General features: G+C 30.3%; 1 long non-coding RNA gene across 1 annotated transcript; it reads left to right on the forward strand.

Annotated features, from left to right (window-relative positions):
* The first annotated feature begins 7291 nt into the window (after positions 1 to 7291).
* On the forward strand, positions 7292 to 8890 carry LOC131005098 (uncharacterized). The gene is made up of 6 exons (XR_009095204.1): positions 7292 to 7527; positions 7604 to 7700; positions 8047 to 8097; positions 8225 to 8321; positions 8426 to 8511; positions 8592 to 8890. It is a non-coding gene; the product is annotated as an uncharacterized LOC131005098 (long non-coding RNA).
* Positions 8891 to 9863: the final 973 nt, after the last annotated feature.

Consider the following 9863-nt stretch of genomic DNA (forward strand, 5'->3'; position numbering starts at 1 on the left):
TAAAATCGAGATCCTAAAATTAAATAGAAAAGCTTTAGGAAGGAATATAGAAACATAATTTTGTGATTTCTGCAGTGAGTACTTTAAGTATGGGTTCTTGGCTTGCACTCATCCCACGTTGAGATGGCTTCACACCAGACTTCCCCTTTAATTAATATATCTGGATATTTTAATAGCTGGCGATGCATTACAACATATCCACAATTTGATATGATTAAGAGCAAGAAGGTTAATTGCTCCAACCTTCACTGCTACTCACACTTAATTACCAATATATATCCATATATACATAATTAGTAGTGCTCCACTTCTCTCATTTAGTGCTAAATCACTATAAATGTATATTGTATCTACTTCTCTTACACTATCAAAAAAACCACAATCTTAAAACTAACTTTCTGAAAATTGAGGCAAATCGATCTTGTTTCAAATCATTGAAAATGAAAATCTTGGTCATTTTCATTGTGGGATTTTTGCTGATGGTGGAAAAAATCCCAGTTCATGCAGAGATGCTGGTTGTGAAGAAAACCCAGCTGCTTGATCGCGTAGCTTTTAGTGGAAAGATAGGATCAGACGCATTCAATCGTGAAGCTGTTGAAGGAAGAAATCTGGTTGATGAATCCGAAAACGACAACGCATCTGGTACAGAATCGCACCGTCTGTTCCCGGAAGAAGGCAGACCTAGAAACGATAACCCTCCTCGCCACTATCCTTAGAGAGACAAGTGTGTTTATGCTCTCTCTCTCTCTCTCTCTATATATATATATATTCTGGTTGTAAGTCCAATGAAGTTTGCCATGCATTTGCAGGTTTTATGTATGTTTGTTCGACTGAGAACTTATTCTCCTCTCTTGTTATTTTTCTATTTGTGTGTGCGTCAAGTGTAAATATAGTTTATTAACATGCATGTATATATATGGAGTGGTTCAAATGAGTCGGATATTTATAAAATAAATTAAGATCCAGATATAAACAGTGGCGGATCCAGAGGGTCTAAAGCTCCCTCCCAAATTTTAATTTTTTTTAATTAATACTAATATATATAAAATACAAGAGAAAATATAATACATTAAGGCCGCGTTTGGTTGGATGTTTTTAGAGCATCCACAATGCTTGTTGCTTAGAGGGGTGTCTTAGGAGTGGGCCCCACCTAAGACACACCCCTCTCCAATGCATTGTGTCTTAGGTGGGTGCTTAAATCTCCATTTCCACAAAATTCACATTTCTACACTTTTATTTTTAAATTCCAAATTTCATTAAAATTTAAATTAAACATTGCAATAAAAATAAAAATTACATAATTTAAATATTAAAAAAATTACATAATTTAAATAATTAAAATTTTAAAAGAAAAAAAAAAACAAAACAAAACAAAATTCCCCACCCCCACCGACTCCCCTTTTCTTCTTCTCTGTCCCCACCAACTCCCTTCCTTCCCCCTTCCCCTCCACCCCTATCTGCGTCTCTTTTCCAACAAAACATTCAGCAAAAATTCACTCCAAGTCTTTCCTTCGCCAAAATTCCCAGGTTTTGTACTTTTTTTTTTAATCAAACCGTGCGCGTGTAGCGCACGATTTTGCCGAATTCCGCCAACGCCCCGTGTCTAGGCTTCGCCTCGGCCTCGGAACTGGCCGGGTCTCCAGCGCGGGCGGCACTCCAGCGCACCGGATCGACGCGAGCTTCGCCTCAAGCGCTGTGGATGCTCTTAGAGGTTGAAAAGGGAATCAAGTAATTGAATCCATTACTTGTTGTTTGATTTGGGTAATGAGATAATCATTACCATTACTTGAGGGTAACCCAATCACCCAATTTGTTACCCCTCAAAATAGAGGGTAAACAAAAGAAAGGGAATCTCTTACTAATATTTCCTTTCAATTGTTAAACCAAACACTCAATTAGTAATGGTTATTGTTACCATTCCACTCCTTTATTTGATTTCATTCCCTTTCCATTCCTCTACTTGAACCAAACGAGCACTAATACATTTTTTTAATACTCGTAGATCCACATTAATTGCTTCATATTTTATAATACTCTCTCTGTCCCAGCTTTTATATCCAACTTTCCTTTTTTGGTCGTCCCACATTTTGGTATCCATTTATATTTTTAGTAAAAGTAGGTGGGGCCCTTACTCCACTTTAATTATTTTAACTCTCACATAAAATGTGGGACCCTTATTCCACTCACAACACATCAATCACTTTATTAAAACTCGTGCCGTTCTCAACTGGATACCAAAAGCCGGGACGGAGGGAGTAATTCGATATATTCGTTTATTAAATTTGTGTTATTTTTGTCCTATTTCCCTTTTCTAGTTAATTTTTAATGTTGAATTTGAGACCATTCTCAAATTAAAGTAAAGTTACTATTAATAATGAAAATTAGTTCATTTTTTAAAGATGAAACATTTTTTTTAGAAAAACGCTATGCTTTCACTGTACTACTTGTTATATTAAGTGACTTAGTTCTAATCCTAAATCCATTAAAATTTTATTTGGACATAAAAATGAACTGTACAAAATACTAAAAAAAATTGGCTCGGGGGCTTCCGTCCCCGAAATCCCTTGCAAATATTTTCAAAAATCATACTTCAACAAATTCAACCCCCCTAACGACAAATATTAATTAGATCCGCCCTTGAATATAAAATGTGTATGTGTGTGTGCAGTGTAAATATAGTTTATTGACATGTATATATGTGTAGTGGTTCAAATGAATCCAGATATCTATTGTATAAAATAAAATTTATTTCAATTTGTAAGTTATGAATATTTACAATTGATCTTTATAATTTTGTTGAATGAATTTATGGTCCAATTTTCGAATGTTGCATGTAGCCAAAAATTCCTTTTTATTTTCAAATCATGGCGATCGCATGTTGGTTTCGTAATCATAATAATCATGAACTCATTTTTTTTTTTAATTATCCGAACTTGATCCTTATAATTTAATTAGTGGTTCCAATTTAAAATAAATAAATAACAAATTTGAATAATATGATAAATAATCATCCAAACTTGAAATAATCATATGTTAGTAATAAGGTGGTAAACAAATCAAACATTTTTACTTAATTCGATATTCAATTCGAAAATGTGAAATTCATATTCAAAATTATTCAATCGAATTTGAATACAAAAATATATTCTACTCGATTTTATTAATATTCAAATACAATTATGATTCTATTCGATATTTGTAAATATTTAATTAAATATTTAAATATTACTACCTTCATCCATGAAAGAACTTTCCACTTTTCTTTTTTTGAACGTCCACAAAAAGACTTTGTCCCTATTTTTGAACTGTATATAATTACAACACATTTTCATGACTCCCAAAAACACAATCTTTTATTCACTCTCAATACACTCAACAATATTTTTCTTAAAATGGACGGAGGGAGTATATATATATATATATATAGGGAGAGGTTCAAGAAAGAACCATAAATAAAAGAATACCGGAGAACCATTTTCAGCCATTCGATCATCAAGATCTACGGTGGATGCATCATCTTGTTGGATGAATGCAGATCCTGGGTTCGAATCCTGAAGGGAGCATTTTTTTTTAATTTTTTTAGTGCATTAATTTTAACAGCGAATGCATTAATTTTTACAGTGGATGCATTAGATTTGATGGTTCTCCCGTTCTCACAAATAATGTAGTTCTCTCTAGAACCACACCCTATATATATATATATATATATATATATATATATATATAGGGTTGCGCTAAAATAAGACTCAATCTTATACTATAAAATAAGACTCAATATCAACTCTTCATCTCAATTAGATCAACGGACAAATGTTGTTTTAAATGGGTTATCCGAATTGTTAAAGGAGGTTAATAATGTAATTACATTTCCATTAATTAATATGTATCCCACTATTTATGGGAACACATATTCCATATCTTAATTAACCAAGTCATTTGCGCTGTATGAAAATTTATTTATGCATTTTATTTATGCCTTTTTATATGAATATTTAAGTATACCTATATGAATGTTTTTGATTCTTTACATAGTTTCTGTAACAATTTTATTTCTATTTGATACTTTAAGTCCATGAATTTTTCACATTTTATGCGCGAATATTTTAACATACATATATCAATATTTTAAGTATATATGTATGAATATTTTAAATTATACCTATATGAATTTTTATGTACGAATTTTTGTTCTATATGACCCTTTGAGTCAGTGAGTTTTGCATATTTTCTGTATGAATATTTTTATTATAAATGTATGAAAATTTTATTATACTCTTGCATCTCCTGCGTAGTCACAATCAAATTAACAAACCAAAAAAACAGAATTAGCCTAAAACACAATTATACAACATAATTTACCTCACAAATAATAATATATAATAAAGATGTTTAAGATGGTTCATTCATCTGAACTAAAATATTCATTCTGCCAACATCAATATTAAATTATAAAAAAATTAATACAAACACATGTATATACATAATTAGTCTTCAGGAAAAAATCATACCACACGCCTATTTATTCATGTAAATAGTACACAACTAATAATTCATTAACTATTATGAAATAATTCATACATTCCCATGTATTATTCATAACAAAATACCATTTATATGTACACAATGAAAAAAAAATCAAAGTTTTATCGATATCATCAGAAAGATTCGGTGAAAATTTAGGTAGGGAATCATTTATTACTATAATTTCTTCTTTCCCTTAAATATACCCAGAAGTAATCATTGCAAATCTTCAGTTTCCTATTTAATTGATGCTTGAAATTCGAAAACGAAAAAATAGATGATTTAGAAAGTCAAATTCATATGGGCAATTATACCCTTACGTCAGCCACGCATCTGCATAATTTAACTTATTAAATGAACTTTACAATCCCTTAAAAATGCAATCCAGCCGTCGATAATGAATGATCAATGGTCATGATTTAGTCTTATATTATAGACTAAGGGAAGACCATTGAATAGCACTACCCTATATATATATATATATATATATAAGAATTATAAATTATATAATAATTGATAATTTGAAAAAAAGAAAGAAACATAATATATATACATACATAATAGGAATTCTTGTGCTTCATAATATTTGAGAGTATGCAAACGAATGAAATCGAAGCTAGATATTCAATTTGTATCATGAAATTATTCGAGTATTTGAATCAAATACGAATGTCTTTTAAATAGTGTTTTTTCATTCGAATTGATATTCGAATTATTCATATTCGGTTTGATATTTTTTAGTATACTTTAAATAATAGTATTTTAGTATTTATATTTGAAATCAATTTATATTTGGATTATGTATTTAATTAATTCAATTCAAAGCTATTTGATTAAATATATTAGTTTCTTTCTTATTTTTTTACTTTTAAAATTATGTAGCTTTCTTTTCTTTCGATCTAGTTTTTCTTTTTATTTAATTAGCTTTAATTATTTTTCGCATAATTTCTTTTTATTTTAATTGGATAATTGTTAATATCATAGTGTGTGTATATATATATATATATATATATATATAATTGAATTTTTTTTAATATTGTATTCGAATATCATTGTTTTAAAATTGAATAAAAAATGTATTTGTACCTTAATCATAAAATTTTGAATTTAAATATAAAAAATTCCAATTGAATATCGAACTGAATCAAAATTATTTGATTCATGTACATTCTTATTTAGAGTGGGGTTAAATTCATAGTTAACTAACAAAAACCTCATTCTATTTATATATTTAAATGCATAATGTTATTTAAACCTGGGTCTCGACAATTTGCATACAGTATAAGTTGTATAACGTTACAAAAATTTGGGCTAAATTCATATCATAGTCTGTTAAGTTGTTTGGGCTTAAACCTTATAAATATTGAAGATGGGCTATAGTTGGGCCACCTTTAGGAGGACCAATTATGAAAAGACTCATTTTGTTATGGTTTCTTCAATTTTTGTCTTTTCTTTTCTTTTATGAGAAATAAATATGTTGGATATTATAAGAAAGGTTAAATTATATAAGGTATTGATAGGATTTTAACTCGTCATTTGTTTCGTCACCAACTCAAATTTAACCGAATAATAGGTCATCCCCAAAAAATATCTATTTGTTATCCCTTTTTGTCCCGGTGTTTCTACTGTAAAATATACTCCCTCCGTCCCGCGAGTCTTGACACGTTTGGGTTCGGCACGGGAATTAAGGAGTTTTAGATTAGTGTTTTAAGTGTGCAATTAATAAAGTATAAAATTGATAAAGTAGGAGAGAGAAGTAATAAAAGTGATAAAGTAGGAGAGAGAATATAATAAAGGTGATAAAGTAGGAGTGAGAAGCTAATAATTATTGCCCAAAAAGGAAACGTGTCAAGATTCGTGGGACGGCCCAAAAAGGAAAACGTGTCAAGACTCGCGGGACGGAGGGAGTATATAACGTATTTATGGGAATGGAAAATAACATATCTCAAACTAAACTATTAAAATCAAACCTAATAATAATAAAAAAAGTATATCCACAAGGTGTATTTAGCACATCTCATTTCATCATAAAATATTAAAATTCAATAAAACCAAACTGGAGAACACTAGGAAAATTCACTAATCCAAACAACCACACCCTTTGAATTTGTAAACACTCGACTGATTCTTCACTAATCTTCACCTACTGATTCATATATAACATCCAACAACTCTCAAGCAATGCAAACACACTTGCACTCACATATTTTATACTATACGTAGTAATGCATATATATAGTACTTAAACAAAATACACCACCTTATCTTTTACTATTATAAAAGCATGAGTTCAATGTCCCAATCCATTGTGATCACTACTCACTTTCACTTGAGAGCTCGACTCTTTGGCATCACCAATGCAATGGGGACAAGGATTTGGTCCTCCCGGAATATATCGATCTGCTAAATTATTTAATAACACTACAACAAAAATAGCCTATAGCAACACCCCTTTTAAGACACCATAACATTTGTGTTGTATTATATCTCAATTACGACATTGTTTTATTCGAAAGTAATTAATGTATATTTATTTAGAGCTATTGTGGCATCAAATTATAGATGCCCCAATAATATGTCAGTGATGACATATTTTGTTGTCATTAGAATACTATGGTTTTATTCTTAGAGGTGAAAGGAAATTGAAAAAAAACAAATGGAGAAAAAGATACCGCCAAGCACTTCACAATATCTTAGCGCCAAACTTACCGCTAAATTAATTGATCTTTTCATTTAAAAAGTTAATGAAATACCAATTTACTAATTAAATGTCCCAATTGTTCACGTCTCCTTAGAAAATTTTCCCAAAACATCACCATTTCTCCTCCATGGAAACCGCCGCTCCCCTTCTCCTTTCTCTAACCTTTCTTCTTCACATTAAATTATTAATTCTCCATAATCAACTTTAATTTTAACCTTCACTCCCACACCTCAGTCTCTTGGTTATCACCCGGCGTCATTGCTCACACCCCATCTTGTCTCTCATCTCCTAGCTTCATCGCAAAGGTAAATATTTAAACCTAATTTCCTATTGGCATTTGAATTCTCGCCAATTTTTCCTAATTCGACTTAATTGTTGCAGATAATGTACATCTTGATGCTTAGGTAGGGACATAGAGACACACGATTTGTAACACAGGTTGCATTGTGAAATCGGCCCCCAAACGAGCATGCTGGTGGTGGGTGCTAAGCAGTCAGATTTGTCATTCAGTCTCGTCTTGCCCCTGCTAATTTTCTACGTGATGCGTCACTATTATCAATTCAATTCCAATAAATTTAGTGAAACTCCTTCTTTATTGCTTTGATGCATATATGTTCTTTAATTTTTGCAAGTTAGCATGATTGGTGTTGTTACTGTGTTGTGTCTTCTGAGTGTTATGTTTTCTTGTGCAATTTAGAATATATCTAATTCCTTATTCCTGAGTTCGTTTATGTGTGCACAAGCAAATATAATGATATCTCTCTTTTTTATTTATGTGATATATTGCATCATTGAAGTGTTCTGCTCCATTTATTTTGAAATAGATTTGCACATTCGGAGTATGAAGGCCTGGAAATTAAATTACTAAAGAAAAGGTTAGATTTATTGAATGTTTGAGTTAATTTACTAGATGGAGTGTTTTTGAGCTGCGTACTGTTGTTCTTATTTGTGAATTTCTAATAATTTGCTAGAATTATTCTCCCATTTTTTTTTCTTGTGCAGGTTAGTTTTACAGAGTCCATTGAAATGTGCCAATTTATAGTGCAAGTTACAACACAAAGAAATTCGAAACTTGTTTCCTTGGAATTGGAATGAATGAGTGAGTATATTCAATTACAATATGCATATAGAAATATTTGTAAGTTGACTATTCATTTTTTTTTAATCTAATTTTCTTGTGTTTTCTGCATATTTGTTTTGTAGTACTACTTACTTGATGATTACTAGCAATACAACTTGAAGATGAATTAAATTATTTTGACAAAATGGTTGTTCCACCTTGTCATTTGGTATGTAGTGTAGTTTGCTTCGTTAGTTATGTAGTAGAATCAATTTTTTGAAATCTTAATAACTCAAATATATATTTCAGGTGGCACTTGGAGGCATCAATGAAATGTCAGATACTTGGACTCAAGATAATAACACAATTTTTTCACAAGAAGAATTTGGAGAATGCAACTAAGCTACCTGTTTATAGCTTGGAAATAAGGAATTTTATTCCTTACCAACAACCTTAGTCTAATTTTCTTTTAGAAATATTTGGTAGGATCTAGAGCACTATTTTGTTAGCAATAAGACAATATTATCTTAATACTTTCTTGTTTATTGATCATTGTAATGAAGTTAGATTTATTTTTGAAATGAACAAAGTATTGGCGTTATTACTAATGTGTCTTTTTGTTATTTATAAATTTGCTTTTTCAATATGTTATTCTTTTAGTTGCAAAATTTAAATAATTTAATAACAATTAATTACGACATAAATTTGCAATATGCATATAGTATTTATATTTTAAAAAATATATTAAAATGCCTTTAAAGGCACAAGAAGATGTCGTCATATTATACCTATCTAAATGAACAATGTAGTAATAGGTTGTTTTTCAAGACACAACAGTGTGTCTTTATACGAGTTTAACCTTTAGCTACACAAGTATACGTGACACCAAAAATCAATGTGGAAATAGCTTAAATGTTGTAATAGTTACTTTATTAAGGCATTTTTAGGTGTTGTATAAGACAGTTTTTTTTGTAGTGTAATTTGCGATTCTTAGTTATGACTCCTGCATTTATTTCATTACTTAATCCAACAACCAAAACAGCAGCCGCAAACAAAATAACGCAAAATTTCTTCATCATCACCATGCTCGCCAATGATCACCTGAAAACGAATACTTCATTAAATTATCACAAATATTATGAAAAATAAAAAAATATGAAATTCAAAAGGACTGTATATGAGCTCTACCAACCTCAGATTTCTTTGTGTTGCTATGTTGCTTCCTAGGTGGGCAGTATATATAGGGAAAAAAGATGTTAAATTAGTACTCAACTTAAATTATTAAGAAATAGACTCGTATGGACTATAAGAACTTAAAAGACTTAACTTAAGGAATCTTCTTTGTAGTTTCGTCCACAACAACAACATTATGTAATGGGAGCCACTCTTTTTTGTTTGATAGATGATTAATTAATTAGAAATTTCAATAAATTCTCCACTAATCTCTTTGGGTGATTTATTAACGTTAATTGCTAGTTGTTCGAATAAATTAATGTTGTTTCTTTTTCGCAAAGTAGAGTGGAGAGCGCAGAATGTTGGAGCAACCTAATTAAAGTTATATTGTGACAAAGAATTTAAGAA

The sequence above is a fragment of the Salvia miltiorrhiza genome, chromosome 1 (assembly GCF_028751815.1).
Source record: "Salvia miltiorrhiza cultivar Shanhuang (shh) chromosome 1, IMPLAD_Smil_shh, whole genome shotgun sequence".
NCBI classification, from domain to species: domain Eukaryota; kingdom Viridiplantae; phylum Streptophyta; class Magnoliopsida; order Lamiales; family Lamiaceae; genus Salvia; species Salvia miltiorrhiza.